This window comes from Anthonomus grandis, chromosome 2 (genome assembly GCF_022605725.1).
Source record: "Anthonomus grandis grandis chromosome 2, icAntGran1.3, whole genome shotgun sequence".
Lineage (NCBI taxonomy): Eukaryota > Metazoa > Arthropoda > Insecta > Coleoptera > Curculionidae > Anthonomus > Anthonomus grandis.
Window position 1 is genome coordinate 47,847,137 of NC_065547.1, and position 19,574 is coordinate 47,866,710.

Consider the following 19,574-nt stretch of genomic DNA (forward strand, 5'->3'; position numbering starts at 1 on the left):
AGGCATCGTAGGCGATGCCTCCCCAGAACATAAAACTTCCTCCCCCAAATGGCTCCCTTGGAGATATGCATGCTTGGGCAAATCGTTCAGCCTCTCTTCTCCAGACTCTAGAACGGCCGTCTGGTGATCGCAATGCAATTCTCGTCTCGTCTGTAAACAAAACGCGCCTGCAGTCATTTATATTCCATCCCGAGTATTGTCTTGCAAATCTTAAACGACTAACACGGTGTTGTCTGGTGAGGAGTGGTCCAGTTGCGGATCTTCTGTTATTTAGATTCGCTTCATGGAGACGTCTTCTAACTGTACGATCTGAAATATTGACATGGCGTGATTTCCTAATCAAATCATTTAAGCTACGGCTGGTAGATGTTCTGTTTCTTAGAACATTGAGGCGCAAGAAATTGTCATCTCTTTGAGAGGTAACTTTATGTCGTCCTTGTCCTGGTCTTCTTGTGTGGGTTCCAGTCTCCCGAAACCGCTGCATAGCTCGTATAACTGTTGTGTGATGTACGCCTAAAATGCCAGCCACATAACAGTAACTTCGACCTTCTCCAACTAAAGTTACTGCTTGGACCGCTTCATTTTCAGTTAGATGACGTGCCGCTCTCTCTATACTCAATAAAAAGGACGTTTTATGTTTTACAACAGTTGTTTTAAATTATCACCTTAAAACGTACGAAATACTACTGAAACTGTTTGCTTTAGGTACATATGTAACGAAAAATGCAAAATAAGGAATTTAAATGTTCAGATAAATTTGACCTTGAATACCAAAATAGAGCATAAACATAGTTCTTGTCCAGTTCTGCTTTTTGTATGAGAAAAGATATATAACTGTTTTAACTGATATTTCTTTTTATTTGAATTTTCTTGACAAAATAATCAGTGGTGCGATAATTTTGTCCAGGAGTTTATTTTAGATTAGACTATAGGCTTAAAGTTTTACAAATTATACCTTTTCATATATTTTAAAGCAAAAAAGAGCGTCGCTCCCTTACAACGAGAGAAAATATGTTAAAGTTACAGCAACAAAAAGGCCTCAATAGACTTAAGCCTCCTCCATTTAAACTAATTAAACTCCGCCACAGAATTCACCCAGTAAAATTACATTAGACGGTCCGCAGAATGAAAATGAATGCAAAAACCGACCGAAACTTTCGAAACTATTCTTCAGTCGCGACGTGGTGACTTTTTTGTGAAACTCCCCGAACTAAGCCAAGCTCCTGCGGATTAATTACGTCAACGGGGATTTAATTTGTTTGTTTAAAAGTTTGAGGTCGTAAAAAGGGTTTGTTGTCCGTTAAGAGCTCAAGTGTTCATCTATTTGTTTTGGGAACGTTTTGTTTTGTTATTCCTTAATAAGTATAATTGATTGTTAAGTAATGGTATGGAGGCCAAAGAGAGAGATATTAATCATCAATAAAAGTTTTATCAACGTTTTAGCATAATATACTTAAACATTATATAAGATATTCTGCTCTGGTGTTGTTGGATTATACTAAAGGTTTTGATTTCGTTAGCCACTCAATTTTAAAGTCTTTGTTTCATTATATTGGCTTTTCTGATGCTGCTATTAATTTAATTGCCTCTTATTTAAATAATAGGATTCAACGTGTTAAAATAGATAACGACATATCTGATCCTTTGGAAGTTGAAAGTGGTGTGCCTCAGGGTAGTATTTTAGGACCCTTGTTTATTATCATTTACACGTCTAGATTTTATCTTCAATTAAAGCATTGTGCCCATCATTTTTACGCAGACGACACGCAGTTATATTATTCATTTTTACCAGGAGATTTTAAAATGGCTGAGTTTAAAATTAATCAAGATTTACAAGCTATTTGTGATGTTTCTTCAAAGCATTTATTTAAATTAAATCCTTCGAAGTCATCTATAATGTTCATAGGTAATCGAACTAATGTAAATAATATTTTAAATGGTATAAACGTTAAATTGGGGGACGAAAGAATTCCAGTTGTTGACAAATGTAAGAGTTTGGGCCTTATAGTAGATAATAATATTCGTTTTAAACATCACGTGTCTAATATTCTTAAAAAGGCATATCTTGCTTTGAAATTAATTTATTTGCATAGACACTATTTAAGTAAAGATATTAAGAAGCTTTTATGTGATTCATTGGTCCTTTCACAATGTAATTACTGTGATGTAGTGTATGGCTGGTGTCTTGATTATGAGGATAGGGGTAGACTGCAAAAGCTCCAAAACTCTTGCATTCGACTAATATTTGGCATTCGTAGGAGAAACCGCATTTCCCATAAACTTCACGAACTTGGATGGCTTAATATGCATAATCGAAGAATTGCTCATTCTTTAACATTTTTTTATAAAATTTTAATATATCGTAGTCCGCCCTATCTCTATCAAAAAATAACTTTTAGAAATGATGTACACCATTTAAATTTAAGAAGAAATACTATTCTCATTCCGAGACATAAAACACAGTTATTTAAACGATCATTTTCTTACAATTTTGCTTATCAAATAAATTCTTTAAATTTGGATCCGGACCAATTATTAATTTCTTGTAATACTTTTCGTAGGAGGATGATTGTAAATCTAATGAATCAGCAGGGTATATAATTTAAGTTCTTTTTTTTTTAACTTTTTGAATGGTTGTTTTCTTAAGTAATTTATTACAATTTTTGGTATTGGGATCATTTTATTTATTTATTTATTGTCTGCAATAATTTTTCTATTTTTTGTTATTTAACAAAAAATTTCATCTATTTTTTGGGTATTTGCAGTGTGTATTGTTTTGCTTGATGTTAAACTGTCAAATTTAGAATTTAGAACTCTTATGTAGTATTATGTAGGTTTATTAGGTATATGATTAAAGAAAGAGCTGTATTTAATCAGTTATTAGTTAAGCGTTACTGTTAATGAGCGTTACTGAAATTACCATTTTTTTTTAATTAACAATGTTAAAGACCAGAATCTGCCATAGCAGAATTCTGAATTTGTAGGCCTTTTATTTGCGTAAATTTATTGCTAGATTTTGTAAACTTGTATTTTTTTTTGTTTCTTCTATGCAAATAAAAAATATTTATTATTATTATTATTATTATTATTATTATTATTATTATTATTATTATTATTATTATTATTATTATTATTATTATTATATTTAGAGAGAATTCTCCAAAGCAAGGCAAGCTTTTAAATATCTTTTATTAATAAATTTCTTTTATTATTTCAGGAGACTTTAACTTTAACTTTAGTAATCCTGATGACCATGGCGTGATGGCCTTGCTTGGACTAATGCAGACCTTTGGTCTAATACCTTACATTAACTCCAACACTAGAATCACTGCTCACTGTGCCTCTCAGTTGGATAACATCTTTACAAATATGAACTCAAGTGTTGTCATATCTTCTGAAGTCCTTGTTTCTAATCTGTCTGATCATTATCCTTAAATTTTTGTTTTTAAGAGACAGATGGAGGTTCCCCAATGTGGTATGGTTGTGAAGCGACGAAAATTCTTAACACACCAACATGAATCGATTTTACAATATGCTGATGTCAGAGGCACGGGAGGAGGTCTATTCTGCTGAAGGAGTTGAAGGAAAATATAATACTTTCTTTCGTATTCTCTTCTACTATTTTGATTTGGCTTTTCCAATATGTACGACTAGGTTGAAAAATAAGAAGCCAACCTGGATTACACCAGAGATAAAAAGATATTCAAACTACATAAAAGATCTCTATGTTTGGTACAAATATACTAATTCTAGGGAACACTACGTTACATACAAACATGAAAGAAAACAATATCGACGTTACATCTCCTCTTATAAAAAGTCTATAAATGATAACAAAATCCAAAATTCAAAAAACAAGATAAAATCAGCATGGTCAATCATAAAATCTGAGTCAGGTAAAAATAAAACTAACAACAATATTGTTTTAAGGGAAGATGGTCAGTCCATTGAAACCCCAACTTTAATCACCGAATTATTTGCTAAACATTTTACTCTTGACCATCAACAAAGCTGAAACTCCAATATACATGACTTGCATAATGATTATCCAACCATATTTCTCAATCCCGTTAATTCTCAGGATATCTTTAAGATATTGATGAACCTTCCAAATAAATTTTCCTCTGGCTTGGATGAAATTCCGGTATTCGTCTTAAAGTTTGTTGGGATTCACTTAGGTCTTATATCCGGACCCATTTCCAATGTGATCAATGAGAGTCTTTCTACCCAAATTTTTCCTTCTGCTCTTAAGCGGGCAAAAGTAGTGCCTATTTTTAAGAAGGGAGAAAAAACGAATATTGCCAACTATCGGCCAGTATCCGTATTACCATCCATATCGAAGGTATTTGAAAGGGTTATCTATCAAATAGTTATGAATTATTTAACTCACCATCAAATAATAAATAAACACCAGTACGGATTCGTTCCCAAAAGATCAACGGAAATGGCCATTTATAGTGCAATACATTATATTATGGAGAATCTTGAGAGAAAGGCCAGTGTAGCTGGACTGTATTTCGATTTGTCTAAGGCGTTTGAGACGGTTGACCATTCTTTACTGCTGGACATCCTGGAACGGTATGGCATCAGGGGTGCAGCATCTAAATTACTCAGTTCATATCTAGAGCAAAGAGAACAAATAGTTTGTGTGACACATTCCGGCTCACCAACGTTTTCCCGCCCCCAAATTATAGGAACAGGTGTGCCTCAGGGCTCAATCTTGGGACCTGTGCTCTTCCTATTATATGTCAACGGCTTGCCTGAGCTGTTCCCTTCTGATATGATTTGTCAATTCGCCGACGACACATTAGTTATAGTTGCCAGAAAGACAGTGGCAGATCTTTCACGGGGCTGCTCATCCACAGAGGACCTGGTGTCTGGACAGTAAGTTGTCTTTGAACTCTGGTAAAACGAGGTTGATTAATTTTTCGAAGGCCAATATTGTCTCAGAATCTCTACTTGTGTGGTCTGGTGGGCAGTCAATCCCTGTAGCCAATAGTATTAAATTCTTAGGAGGAATACACATTGACCCCAATTTAAATTGGGAGAAACATATTAAAAACCTTTATTCCAGATTAGCTAGCTTGTGCGGATTGATTAGAAGATTAAGGGATGTAGTGTCTGAGGTATCTCTTCGCCTATTTTATTTCGGACAGGTACAATCGATCTTACAATATGGTATCTGTTTCTGGGGATCTGCAAGAGGAGCTCTAGATATATTTAGAATGCAACAGCGTATCATTCGTTGTTTATTGGGCATGACCTACAGAACTTCCTGTAGACCTTACTTCTGCAAATTAAAAATACTCACCCTTCCCTCCTTATACTTTTCTTCCTTGGTGTTATTTGTGAAGAGACACAATCATTTGTTTGTTGAGAATATGTGAATATATATTTGATGTGACTATGATTACACGACATAGAAGCGATCTCCACATTGCATAATTCAGCTTACTATGAAAGAGGTTCTCATTATATGGCCATCAGGGCTTATAGAATGCTACCTGCTGATATTAGAAGCATTGAATCTACAGTCCAATTTAAAAAAGCTGTTTACCACTGGTTGCAGATTAAATGTTTTTATAATTTTACTTTTGGATAATAATTTTAACTTGTGTTAGATATTTAGAATATTTATTTTAAATTTTGTTATTTTGTTTATATAAGTATATTGCCTCTATGAATTCTAGATAAGAAAAATTAATGTACCCTATGGGAGCTAGATCCTCCTTTGTATGACGTTGCTTTGTCGTCCTGTATACGATTTTGTTGGCAAATAAAGGATATTATTATTATTATTATTATAAGCTGTTGTATTCAACCACGATTTCCATAATATACAGGGTGATTCATTAATATTGCACGAAAATGAAATGCCGGTTTTTTTGGGTTAAATTATGACGAAAAATTCCTATAAACATATGTCCGAAAGTGCTTCGTTTCCGAGATACAGGGTGTTCAAATTTTCTTAAAAAATCGATTTTTTATTAATATCTAAGAAATGCCTTTGCTGTTTGCAATGTCATTCACACCATTTCTGGATATCTTAATGATGTATCTTTTTGACATATGACAGTTGATTTGTTATTCCAGGGACGTGCCTACGGGGTAAGCGGGTTAGGTTTTTTGTACAAAAAATAGCACCTAGTAGATTTTTTGAACCTCCTGTACATTTTTTGGATGACGCAACTAAAGATGGAATTGTTTCAACTCTTGGGTGTTTTTCGTATCTCCCTCCGTTTTCGATAAAAAAATTAGTTTAATGCAAACGTTTGAAAAAACTTGAATAAACATAATAAAATGCCTACTTATCGATTTACAGGGTGAAGAATAGTAAATACGGTAATTTGGAATTTTGACATGACATTAACTGTACTACCTGTTGAAAAATAGTTTTAATTAAACTTAGGTACATTAATTAAATTCTTAGAATAAACATTAGTAAATTGATGAAGGTAATGAAAAGCTATGGACTAAGAAACGTACGCTATAAGAGTTGTTCAAAATGAGTTCCTCCAACTGCAATGCATGCGTCTGTCCTGCGACGCATTGACTGGCGAACACGTTCAAAGATCCCTGGCGTGTTTCGAATAATATCGCAATTTGCAATAATACGATTTCTTAATTCTTCAACATTTTCGATGGGGGTGGTATAAACTAATTGCTTGAGGTGGCCCCAGAGGAAAAAGTCTATCGGATTTAGATCGGGAGATCGCGCAGGCCAGGGTTGTATACCTCCACGACCTATCCAACGATTGGGATATACTCTATCTAAATACTGTCGAGCAATTAAGCTGAAATGCGCCGGAGCGCCATCATGCATGAAAAACATTTGGTACCTTAAGTCAAGCGGGACGTTTTCTAATAGTGTTGGCAACTCCTCTTGAAGAAAACGCCGATACACTTTTCCACTTAACCTTTGTTGCAAAAAGAAAGGACCAATTAAGTGGTCTTCAATGATTCCAACCCAAACATTCAGTGAAAATTGGTGTTGATGGCGACTTTCACTTATTCCATGTGGATTTTCATCTGCCCAAATGTGATTATTATGGAAATTCATTATCGAATTCCTGGAGAAATTAGCTTCGTCCGTGAAAAGTATTTTTGATAAAAAAGGAGGATTTTCTACAATGTTTTGTTGTAACCATCGACAGAAAGCCACTCTATGAGGATAGTCGTCTGGCAAAAGTGCTTGTACCCGCTGGATGTGATACGGGTACAAAAGCTGATTTTTCAGTATTCTAAACACTGTTGGCTGACTAATGTTTAAAGTGGCAGCAATCTGTCTTGTACTCGTTGAAGGATTATTCTCGATTTCGTGGAGCACTGCTTCTTCAGCTTCTGCGGTTGCAACTGTGCGGGGTCGTCCATTGTCGACTGTAAGTTTTTTAAAACTTCCACTTTCTCTGAGACGTTGATGGAGGCGAGTAAACATTTGACTATGAGGAAGTACTCGGTTAGGGTATTTGTCCGCGTAAATACGCCTCGCTGCTTGTGAATTACCATTAGCAAGACCATACACAAAGTGCATATCGCACATTTCACTATAAGTGTACTCCATTTTAGACAAAAATGAGGAAATTGTCTACTTGACAGGAAAAAAACAACACCTTATCACTGAGCCACACCTAGTAATGTTAAATGAACTAGTATTTTATTTATTGCATTTTCAAAGCAACGAAAAGAATGCGACAAAAACTAAAACGATAATAGTATTTACTAAATTTTGTTTAATACGTATTTACAATTTCAACATTCCGCAGTATTTTTTAGATCAGCAGTTGTTAATGCTGTACCTGATATTCGACACTATGAATAGGTAAGTATTACATTTTAGGAAGAAAATCATTTCTTTGCTTTCGCGTGATTTAAAAGCATTTACTTGTATTTTTACAGAGGGATGCAAAAAAGCAATTCTTAATTTTTTTATCGAAAACGGAGGGAGATACGAAAAACACCCAAGAGTTGAAACAATTCCATCTTTAGTTGCGTCATCCAAAAAATGTACAGGAGGTTCAAAAAATCTACTAGGTGCTATTTTTTGTACAAAAAACCTAACCCGCTTACCCCGTGGGCACGTCCCTGGAATAACAAATCAACTGTCATATGTCAAAAAGATACATCATTAAGATATCCAGAAATGGTGTGAATGACATTGCAAACAGCAAAGGCATTTCTTAGATATTAATAAAAAATCGATTTTTTAAGAAAATTTGAACACCCTGTATCTCGGAAACGAAGCACTTTCGGACATATGTTTATAGGAACTTTTCGTCATAATTTAACCCAAAAAAACCGGCATTTCATTTTCGTGCAATATTAATGAATCACCCTGTATATTCCTAAATACAGAAGGAGTATTAGAGACTATTATAAGAGAGCAACTTGGTCAAAAGAAATGAACATTGGAATTGTCGGCACGTTTAATTAAGGCACTAATTCAAGAGAGGTGTGACATAGATCGTTTTAATAAAGTGAAACGCATGCTTTTATTCTACCTCCATCTGTTTTTGTTGCATTAAAGCGGAATATGTCTCAAAAAACTTAAGCAAAAGCATGCGTTTTTGTTTTATTCATATGAGCCTGATAAATAAATCCTTTAAAAGTGGGAACAGGCTAAGCAAACATTGTTAAGCAACAGCTGAACAACTATTGAGCAAGAATTGATCAACTATTGGCAAATAAACGGAAAATATCGATAAACCTTGTTGCTGAAAAGTTCGTTCAGTCGAGCCAAAATGTGCGACAAAGACGATGCATGGTGGATTTTTTTTATTAATGAAAATTAACAAATAACAAAGAAGTATACTCGCAAACAAAAAACGGAAGTTCTTATCAGAACTAAGACTGGAAGATCAAATGCTGTTGAAAAACTTTACTCAAGTTAATGTAACCTCATTTGAAAGTCTCATCATTAAGATTGGACTTGCCAAAAAAAAATACAAACCTTCGGGAAGCCATATGCGTGAAAACAAGATTAATGATAACTTTAAGGTTTTTAGCCGCTGAAGAGTCGTATGTCAGTCTAATGTATCATTTTCAAATTTCTAGACAGTTTATTGGTACTATAGTTCAGGTAAGAAAAGAAATCCAATTCTTTTTTCCTTATTTAATCAAAATAAAAGCATAAGAACTTAACATAGTTTTTATCAAATGTCCGTAGAATTATGCAATTAGGGCGTCAATAAAACTATATTTATTTGGACTATCTTGATCCAAAGGATGTTAAATGCTTGTTAATGTATAATGAAGGAGATGGATCTAGTGCGTAAAAGAGCGATCTTGAGACAGGTGATACAGTTCTTAGTGGCAAATTCGTTGTTCTTGGAGTAAACTGCCCGTGTGAAGTATTCGCATATCAGCGTCATGGAGAACGCAATTAATTTTACGTTCTACATCAGCTCAAACAAATGCATCATACATTGTTAATTTATTTGCCACATATACTTTGAAGCTATCCCTTACTTTTCGATTTTCTGTTAAGTGTTTTTATTCTGGTCTTAGAACATTGAAAGGCTAGAAGTAGCATGCCGTGGAACTATGGGCAGGTTTGTTTGCTTCCAACATCTCTGATGCAATGATGCCAAGTGCTTATAGAGAAATGGCAAAAATCACTTTATAATATCATAAAAATTTTCAGTTGTTTCCAAAGGCACAAAACAATACTACTGCTCCCCTTTAATAAAATATCAAGCATTTTTTAAAAATAAATTTGATAAGATACTCTATTTCGAAGTCAATATAAGTTAAGTAAATGAAAATAAAGTACGAAGAAACGAGAAAACGGTAATGGCATCGCAACGCCGCTCGATCGCATTGTTGATGTCACAGATACAAGCACTCTTTACCAGTGACGTCGTCAACCAATAATATTTACCTGATAAATTTTTATTAATTAATAATTAAAGAGTTTGAGTATAAGTAATATTACCATTTATGAGCTATTTATGTGTTTTTTTAATGGACTTCATTAGAGGAAGGTCCTAATGAAAGGCAGCATTTTTGTCAAAGCATTCTTATGGAAATTAAATATTTTATTAATATAATATTATAGATTTCTTAATAAATCATGTTTTAAGACACAAATTTTTAACATTTTGCAAAACTTTATTGTTATTGGTATATTGGACAAAACTCAGTTTTACATTACTTACTTATATCACATAATATATACTTCTATGCTGCTGACTTTTTCAAAGGGGCAGTATTGCTTCAGCGGAAAAAGTTAAAACTACAAGGATGTTCAAATTGTGAAGGAGTTGCAGGTTTTTTGTAGGTTATAAGATTTTTATTATGAGTATTTAGCCTGTATAATGGTTTTGAGACATTTAATAGTGACCTATATAATACCTAAGACCAAATATTATATCATATTAATTTATACTAAAAAACAAAGCTAAGAATAAAGACTATGTACAATAGATTAGATTAAGATTAGGCTTTTTCATAAAATCATGTTATTATTTCTTAAGTATTTTAACAATGACTTGAGACATCTAATTCAATTTCATTCGCAAATTTGCTTGTTGCAATCTTCGAATTTTAATTTTTTGTTCTATATTTTTTTTCCATAATCTGGTGACAAGTGATTAAGCTCTTGAAACGGTGGAATCATCAGTGCTTAGGTCCTCAGGATATCATTTTGATTTTACCCTAGAATAATATACATAAAAATATAGTATTACCAAAATTAAAAAGAAAAAATTAAAAAAATGTATTATGATAATCCAATTGATCAATAAAATGTATGTTATTATAGAGAATCTTTGTAATGTCATACATTTGATTAATTGCATTTAATTAAACAAATATAATACAATAAAATACCATATCACTTTTAAATAAGATATATAGAATAGGATGATACATGGCATAAAACTAGTAGTCAATTTTGAGTGTATTTTTACCTTTTCCTTGGCAGAGTCAGGGAATGTGTAGCAGTTAAACAAAAACGGCTTGGATGAGAAATAGTAATTGTTGACCTAGACTCCACGGTTACTGTAGAACTATAATTCTCAGATGCAGTTATTGTTGATGATGAATGATCAGATCTGTAATTATACAAAATTTGGTGTATCAAGAATATTAATCTATTTTAATTATCCATACGTGTCTATATTAGCTTCACTGTTTGTACTATATACCATTTTGAAAGCTAAAGAAGTTTTTGCACTCTTCAGGAAAGCTACCCCTGTAGCTTTGAAGGGTAAATCACTTGGTAAATTAACTGAATTATTGGCTGCTGTGTTTCTAACCAGTGCATCAGAAATCCTAGTAAAAAAATAGTTTTACACACATACCTAATAAGTATTAGGTATAAATAAATCTTATATGAGTAACACTAATACTTTTTGTGAAGAAGCTGTATGTTTTACAACATAGCCCAAGCGCAAGTTTTAAAAGGTTGTTTTTTTAGCTTACATAATGTAGTAAATAAAAGCATGCAAACCTTTATCAATAATTCTAAGGTAAAATATACTCATACTCTATAAATATACTAGAAAAATATATTAAAAAAAATTACCTTTGAGGTAGAGCTGATTTTTTTAATAAAGTCTGGCTACTGATAATATTATCTCTCTTATATCACTTCTAAGGATGTGATCTGAACAAACAAATATGTTCTTTTTAAATGTGTTGATTTCCATTAATGAAACCCATTGTTCCCTTTGGGCATCATCATTGGGTAATCTATAATAAGTATTTGATATTGAATCAAAAAGCAGAAAAAAATTACAGTAATAAATTAATATGTGGTGCCAATTACTATATATATTATTGTAAGTTGCAATAAGGTAAAACAAAAAAAAATTATGGAACAAATTTTAAAGAAAGACAAAATTAACTTTATACATAGATATCAAACTATATATAGATAGGTACATAGGTATTATGCGTTTTTTCTGCCAAAACAACAAAAAAAAACATAAAATTCTGTAATAAAACCAGGGACAAAATTCTAGTTTTATATCTTTTATAGCCTATTAATAGATGAATATGTATGTGAAAAAAATATTTAGATTTAAAAATATAAATATGTTGGTATTTTACTCACACTTTCACATTCAAATTTTTATTAGGTTTATATCTATAAGATCCCCTATTCTACGTTTATGATGATGGTTACCCCATGATGTGATGTTATGAAAGTATCGGTACTTACTTGTGAAAAGATCGGCTTGAATCACCTTTTTATCATGATGCGGCACAAACGCCACAAGTTTTTGCCATCCTAGCAATTTAAAAAAACACTAAAATGTGGCCTTTTTTCCTTTTTAAACCGAAAATTAAAGAAAATACACGAATCCCGAATATAAACAAAAAGCCGTTTGACAGATGACACAACGCGTATGGTTTAGGCGCTTAAGCTCCGGTGTTGTCGCTTCAAATTTTTTAGAAGCAGTTTTAGGGATAAGAATGTTAATAATTTTGTTTTTTTTTTGCTTAAGGATATTATATTTATTCTTAAAATAGGTTAATTGTAGTATTTATACTTTTTATTTTAAATTTTCCTATAAAATATAACAGAAATAAGTTAAATTAACGTTATAATGTTTGTTAAAATATAGCTAAAAATTTCCTCCGTTGGAAATTTGTGTCGACTTGACAACAGAGAATCGGCACATATGTTTGTAAATAAAACACCCCTCTTGCCCCTGTGCACATGTTGGACTCAAACAAAGTTGTTGTTTACTAATTCTAGCCTTTCAATGTTCTAAGATTCTGGTTCTATTTGTATTCCAACATCATGAGGATCCGAACGGTTTAGCTGATTTTTTATTTCTTATTATTGCCAACTGCATCACTGCGTCATGAGGTGCTTGCTATAATTAAAGAATGCTTAAGGGACCTTCAGTAAGGATTAAAGGACCTTCAGTCATGAATCCTCTATTGCATGTTTTTCAAGTCCTAAAACAAAGTATACATGACTATAGTGTGAGTAAAATAATAATTTGCAGACTTCAGATTTACACGTTAGGAAGTTATCGTGCGCTTAATGAAGAATTGCGACCTTAGTTCGATATCCTTTTTGAAATAATGTTTTTTGTCAGTTATCAGATTCACCTCGACGAGTAGTGGAAGTATATTGTCTGTATTTCGAGTTTTGCGAAAGCCCTTGCTTTTGCCTACTACTACTGAAATAATTGTTCTTACACGTTGCTACTTACATAATTTTTTACAAAATACTAAAACAATCATGGACTGTTATGCTCCCCCTGGAACCTATGACAATATGAGATGTTTCAACGGGCATTCTGGAATGTTTATGGATCTTGGGGAAAGGAATTAGAATTTTCATCTACATTTGTGAATTTAAAAAGAATCGCAGAAAGTTCGAGAGCAATTTGCACATTATTTTTTAGGGCACGGAAAAAAACATGTATCATTATCAAGAAATAAAAAAGTTTACTTACATGTTTTTGAATTTGTATTTTCTTATATGAGCAGAAATATTACAAGATGACAAGCAGATTTTAAGCGAGAAGCCTCTGGTGGAAGTAAATTTGTTGAACAGTAAACAGTTTTTGATTTGCTTTGAGTATTTCTTAGGGATCAAAGGATATCTATTAAATCCTGGGATCACTACAACAACTGTTTAACAGGTTGAGTCAATAGTTTGATAGTTTTCAACTTCATAATTTTGTACTTTGTAACTTCTGTCAGTTTTATTAGTTTCTTGTATTATTTAATCAGAAAATTTCTTTACATTCCTTTACTTCTTGGATTTGTATTAGCTTCTATGAGCAGAAATATTACTAGATGTTAGGCAGACTCTAAAAGTAGATCTTCTGTTCGAAATAGGTCTATTGAAGAGTAAACGGTTTCGATTGAAGAAAACTCGTTAGAATCAACTGTTTTACCTTGAGTGTATTCTAGGCATCAAGGTTTCTGCACTGATTGCTGTAAACTCACAAGCAATTATTCAACAATTTAAGTCAAGCTGATGAAACACTATTAATGACAAATTGAATAGGATCATAAGTAAAGGGACAAAAATTTCATTTCGGAAATGGACACTTTTATTTGGCGTTTTTTTGCATTGATTAATTAATTTCTCAATATGACAAAATAATAATTGATTTCCGTCGAATTAAACTCAGTCATCCGCATTTAAGCCATCAAATGCAGGAACCATAAAAACTACCGAGTTACACGCTACCAATCTGCCTATTCAGCTAACCAATTACCTATTGATTTACTTATTTGATTACTAAGCAAACCAACACTATAAATATATATATTGCCTTGCCATTAAAAACTAATTACATTAGTATTAAGTTACTGTTCAAATTAAGTTAGATTTTAAGTTGTAATTTCCGCTCTCGAATAAATAATTTTTAAAAAAAGTTATTTTCGTGTTGACTACATATAACTGGCGCAGTCGGAAGTTTCGTGTTACGGTCGGACAAAAATCGCCAAAACCGGTCTGTTTTGACAGTTCAAGCACGAAGAACCTACCCTTGGAAGCAGCCTTCAGAACACACATCGTCAGGAAGTTGCACCCACCAAGGAAGTCAACAACACCGAGAGCATTTTCCTGGGAATACTAGCATCGATTCCTTTAGGACCACTAGGCTTAAGGCAAGAAAGAAACCAATGGAAATTTTCGCAGTTTTGGCGTAAGCAACTTTTTCCTATTTTTCCATTTTTCCTTTATTTTTACCATAGACGTATAATATTTAGTAAAATATTTTGACATATTATTATAGGTAAATTTTTTTCTCTTTTGCTAATTTTTCTTTCATATTTCTTTAATTTCTGCATATTTTAGTATTATTCCTTTTTTATCATAACTTTAATGCCAAACTCTTTGGCTGAAGAAATTGAAAATTTAGCTCAATCATTTTTAAGTTTATCCACTCAAGAAGGTTCTCAACTCACAAATCAATCAGACATGCAGTCTAACAATAAAGATATTGGTCTCTTAAGGTACCAAGCTGATAACATACCTCCGTATGATGGCAACCCTAGGCAATTAAATAGGTTTCTCACAGCTTGTGAACACTTTTTAAGTAACTTCCAAGATACAACAAATATAGCTAATCCCATAAATATTTGCCTAATAGATACCATTTTAATGAAACTTAAAGGTCGAGCCGCTGATATAATTTGCTCCAACTCAGATTTAAATAATTGGGCCGTAATTAAAGACGCCCTAATAGTAGCCTTTTCAGATCAAAGAAGCATCGAATGTCTTATCCAAGATTTAATTTCTCTAAAAATTCAAAGGTTCGAAAGTCCTACACAATTTGGCATGCGAGTGCAGGATGCCAGAAGTAATTTATTTTCAAAATTAAACACCTCTGTTGCTAATGATAATGAAAGGAAAATTAAAATTCAACACTATGAAGAATTTGCTCTGAAAACTTTTATTAGTAACTTGCCCCCTCAAATTCAGTTAGTTGTTAGATTACGTCAGCCAGAAAATATTGAAAAAGCTTTATCGTTAGTAGTCGAAGAAGAAAACTTTATATACTTTAGTCAAGGAAAAAATTATAACTTACAAACCTACCCACCACCATTTCGCACTCATTACAAACAATCAAAACCCCAACCAAGATCCCCATTACCACCAACCCCCAGCAATTTTCCATCATTTATACCAAACACTTTTAATTACGCCAGACCCCAATTTCAAAAACCTATAGGACCAACAAACTTTCAAAATTCTAATCCAAATCCCATATTGATTTCTAGGCCAAATATTCCAAATACAAGTTTTCATAATTTTGTTAGACCCAATTTCTCAAATAACACCTTTAATAGACCTCAATTGAATCTAAGACCCCCTAATTTCAACCCAAATAATAGTTTACCCAGTTCAGTCATTCGTCGAAATCAAGTCGAACCAATGGACACAAGTTCAGGAAATAGTCGACATACCTTTGTTCCTAGAAACAAAAGGCCCCGCGTTTCAGAACTATATGCCCATCAAATTTCTCCAGAAAGTATTGACTATAATCTCGATTCCGATAATACCTACTCCGACTATTATAACCCTTATCAGAATGATCAATATTATTATGACGATAATAATTATTACGATCCATATAATCATATTCCTGATAATTCATTTTCCAACCCGATCGAAGATGACACTTATAAAAGTGACGACATAACCATTTCTAACGAACAACAAAATTTTCAAAACCCCGATATCAACACACACCCAACATAATCCATTTAAATAACATTAGATCGGATTTACCATATATTTATATTGCTGACCTAAACGCATATTTTTTAATAGACACCGGTAGTAGTCGAAGTTTAATGAACCCTAAACTTGCTTACACGTTTTATCATAAATTTATTACAAATGAGAAATTTAATATCCAAACGGCACACGCTATGTCCTATCACAATGAAGTCGCTAATATTCCAGTTTTTAAAATCTTTAAATTTAATGGTTACCATAAATTTTATTTGTTCGATTTTTCGCAAAAATACGATGGACTTATTGGTAGTGATTTATTAAAACAACTTAACGCTAATATTGACTTAAAAAATTGTAAATTAATAACACAAAATTCTACTATTCCAATTATTTATGAAATAAAAAAACCAATAGAAACTCAAAATACCTTTAATGATCTTCAAAATTTTTCTATAACAATTCCGTCAAGATGTCAACAAATTGTAAAAATCCCAGTAAATCTAAAAGAAGGCTTAGGCATATTAGAATATCAAAATTTTGAAAATAATACAGAAATGCCTAAAGCACTTGTAAACATTTCAAATTTTTTTGCCTATACAACAATAACGAATGCCAACGAATATCCCGTTACCATTAATATTAATAGACCCTTTAATGTTGAATTAATAGATATTTTAGAAGTAAACTTTTGCAACAAAATCGAAACAAACCAAACCCTAACTAATGAACATGATAATATACTTAAAGAAAATCTTAAAAACCTGCGTTTGGACCATTGCAATAAAGAAGAGAAAGACTTTATTAGAAGATTATGCTTTGAATATCGCGACATATTTTACTGCGACAAAATACCCTTAACATTTACTAACCAGATTCAACATAAAATCAATTTGACAAATGACACCCCTTTATTCACTAAAACATATCGCTATCCTGAGATACACAAGAAGGAAGTTAAAAATCAAATATCAAAAATGTTAGATCAGGGAATTATTCAAAACTCAGTCTCCCCTTGGTCTAGTCCAATTTGGGTTGTCCCAAAAAAAGTTGATGCATCCGGAAAAAAAAAATGGAGAGTCGTCATCGATTATCGTAAGCTGAATGAAAAAACCATAGGCGATAAGTATCCTCTTCCCAACATCGCAGATATACTTGATAAATTAGGTAGAAGCCAGTATTTTTCCACACTGGATCTTGCTAATGGATTTCATCAAATTGAGATGGATCCCAATGATACTCAGAAGACCGCCTTTTCAACAGAATCAGGTCACTATGAATTCCGCCGAATGCCATTTGGGTTGAAAAATGCCCCATCAACTTTCCAAAGAGTTATGGATAATATCCTCCGTGGCCTCCACAATGAAATTTGTGTCGTATATCTCGATGACATCATCATTTTCAGTACTTCCTTGGAAGAACACATTTCTCGCCTACGTCAAGTTTTCTCACGACTCCGAGAATCCAATTTCAAAGTACAAATGGATAAATGCGAGTTTCTTAGAAAAGAAGTCCAATATTTAGGTCATCTCGTAACATCCAATGGCGTAAAACCAAACCCTGAAAAAATCCGAGCAATTCAAGAATTTCCAATCCCCAAAAATTCAAAAGATATTAAATCATTTTTAGGTCTCCTTGGATATTATAGACGGTTTATTAAAGACTTTGCTAAAATAACCAAACCTATGACCTCATGCCTCAAAAAGGATTGTAAAGTCATCCATAGTCCCGAATTCATAAAATCTTTCGAACACTGCAAACATCTTCTAATGAATGCCCCTATCTTACAATATCCTGATTTCGAAAAGCCATTCATTCTAACTACCGACGCTAGTAATTTTGCCATAGGTGCCGTATTATCACAAGGTAACGTCCCTAACGATAAGCCTGTTGCTTATGCAAGCCGAACCCTTAACGATAGCGAATGCAAATACTCCACTATTGAGAAGGAACTCCTAGCGATCGTCTGGGCATGTAAATATTTTCGCCCATATCTTTTTGGGAAAAAGTTTAAAATATATAGCGACCACAGACCCCTTGTCTGGTTATTCAGTCTAAAAGAACCTAACAGTAAATTAGTTAGATGGCGTCTTCGTTTAGAAGAGTTCGATTATGAAATTATCTATAAAAAAGGCCTCCAAAATACAAATGCTGATGCCCTCTCTCGCATTCAAATCAATGCTTTTGAAAACGAAAGTATTGTAAACAACCCTGGTGAACAAGATATAGACATAGATGCATTCTTAAATGACCTTTGCAACGAAGCATTAAAAAACATGAATCTTGAACCCCCTACCCACCATAACATCATATCCCCACAAAGTTCTAATACAGTAATACCCAAAATAAATATAATAGAAAATATTCAAACCAGACCACCCCAAACCAGGCTTCGTAAAAGACTTGAAGAAGCACAAAACACCTTAGCCACACCACACTCTTCTAGCGATCCCTACATAATAAACGAAGGCATTACAATTTTGGAAGACATAATTAACAACAAACCCCACCAAATAATAATTTCCAAAAATCCCTATAATAAATTAAACATTAAACAAGAACAATTTGGAAATAATAAAATACTTCATGTAAAAATTCCTAACTCTAACTCTAATGATTCTCTTATCATTGATTTATTAAAAAATTACACTAAGGAAAACAAAATATTTTATCTTTACTTCTACGATGATTCGATGTACTTAAAATTTTAACAAAGTTTACATGAAACATTTTTATTCCTCCGGACTTAAATTAATAAAATGCACAAAATTAGTAAACTCCGTCTCTGAACTCGATGAACGAATCATGCTAATCAAATATCAACACGAAGGTAAATGCAACCATCGTGGCATTAATGAGACATTAGAAAAACTTAAACGTAATTATTACTGGCCGTCAATGAAAGCAGATGTAACAAAATATATAAACGATTGTGATATTTGCCAAACCAGCAAATATGCAAGAAAAAATCCATACGTTCCTCTGGTATTAACAGAAACTGTCGGAAAACCTTTTCAACTAATTAATATTGACATTTTTAAATATGATAACCAAGATTTTTTAACTATTATAGACGCTTTTACAAAATTAGGACAGGCTTTCCCTATTCAAGGAAAAACAGCTATTGAAATCGCTAATGCCCTTATTCAGTACTTTTCCTTTTATGGTATTCCTGACAAAATTACCATGGACAATGGCACAGAATTTAAAAACGATACTGTTAAAGAGCTTCTGCGTGCTCATAAAATTAATGTACATTTTACCACTCCACTCCACCACGAATCAAACTCACTCGTCGAAAGGCTACATTCAACCCTTATCGAACATCTAAGAATCCTTCGACAGAAACATCCGTCAGATAGTACCATCTCCCTTATGAATTATGCCATAATAGCATACAACAATTCTATACACTCTT

The 19,574-nt window shown here is 32.8% G+C and overlaps 1 protein-coding gene and 1 long non-coding RNA gene across 4 annotated transcripts in view; one reads left to right on the forward strand and one right to left on the reverse strand.

The window, feature by feature from the left end:
* Positions 1-19,574, forward strand: part of LOC126747486 (fasciclin-3) — a 630,854-nt gene that overhangs the window by 119,257 nt on the left and 492,023 nt on the right. The gene's annotated exons all lie outside the window — the stretch shown is intronic.
* On the reverse strand, positions 10,513-11,498 carry LOC126747568 (uncharacterized). Its single transcript, XR_007664237.1, has 3 exons — positions 11,110-11,498; positions 10,908-11,051; positions 10,513-10,653 (listed from the first exon to the last, which is right to left on the reverse strand). It is a non-coding gene; the product is annotated as an uncharacterized LOC126747568 (long non-coding RNA).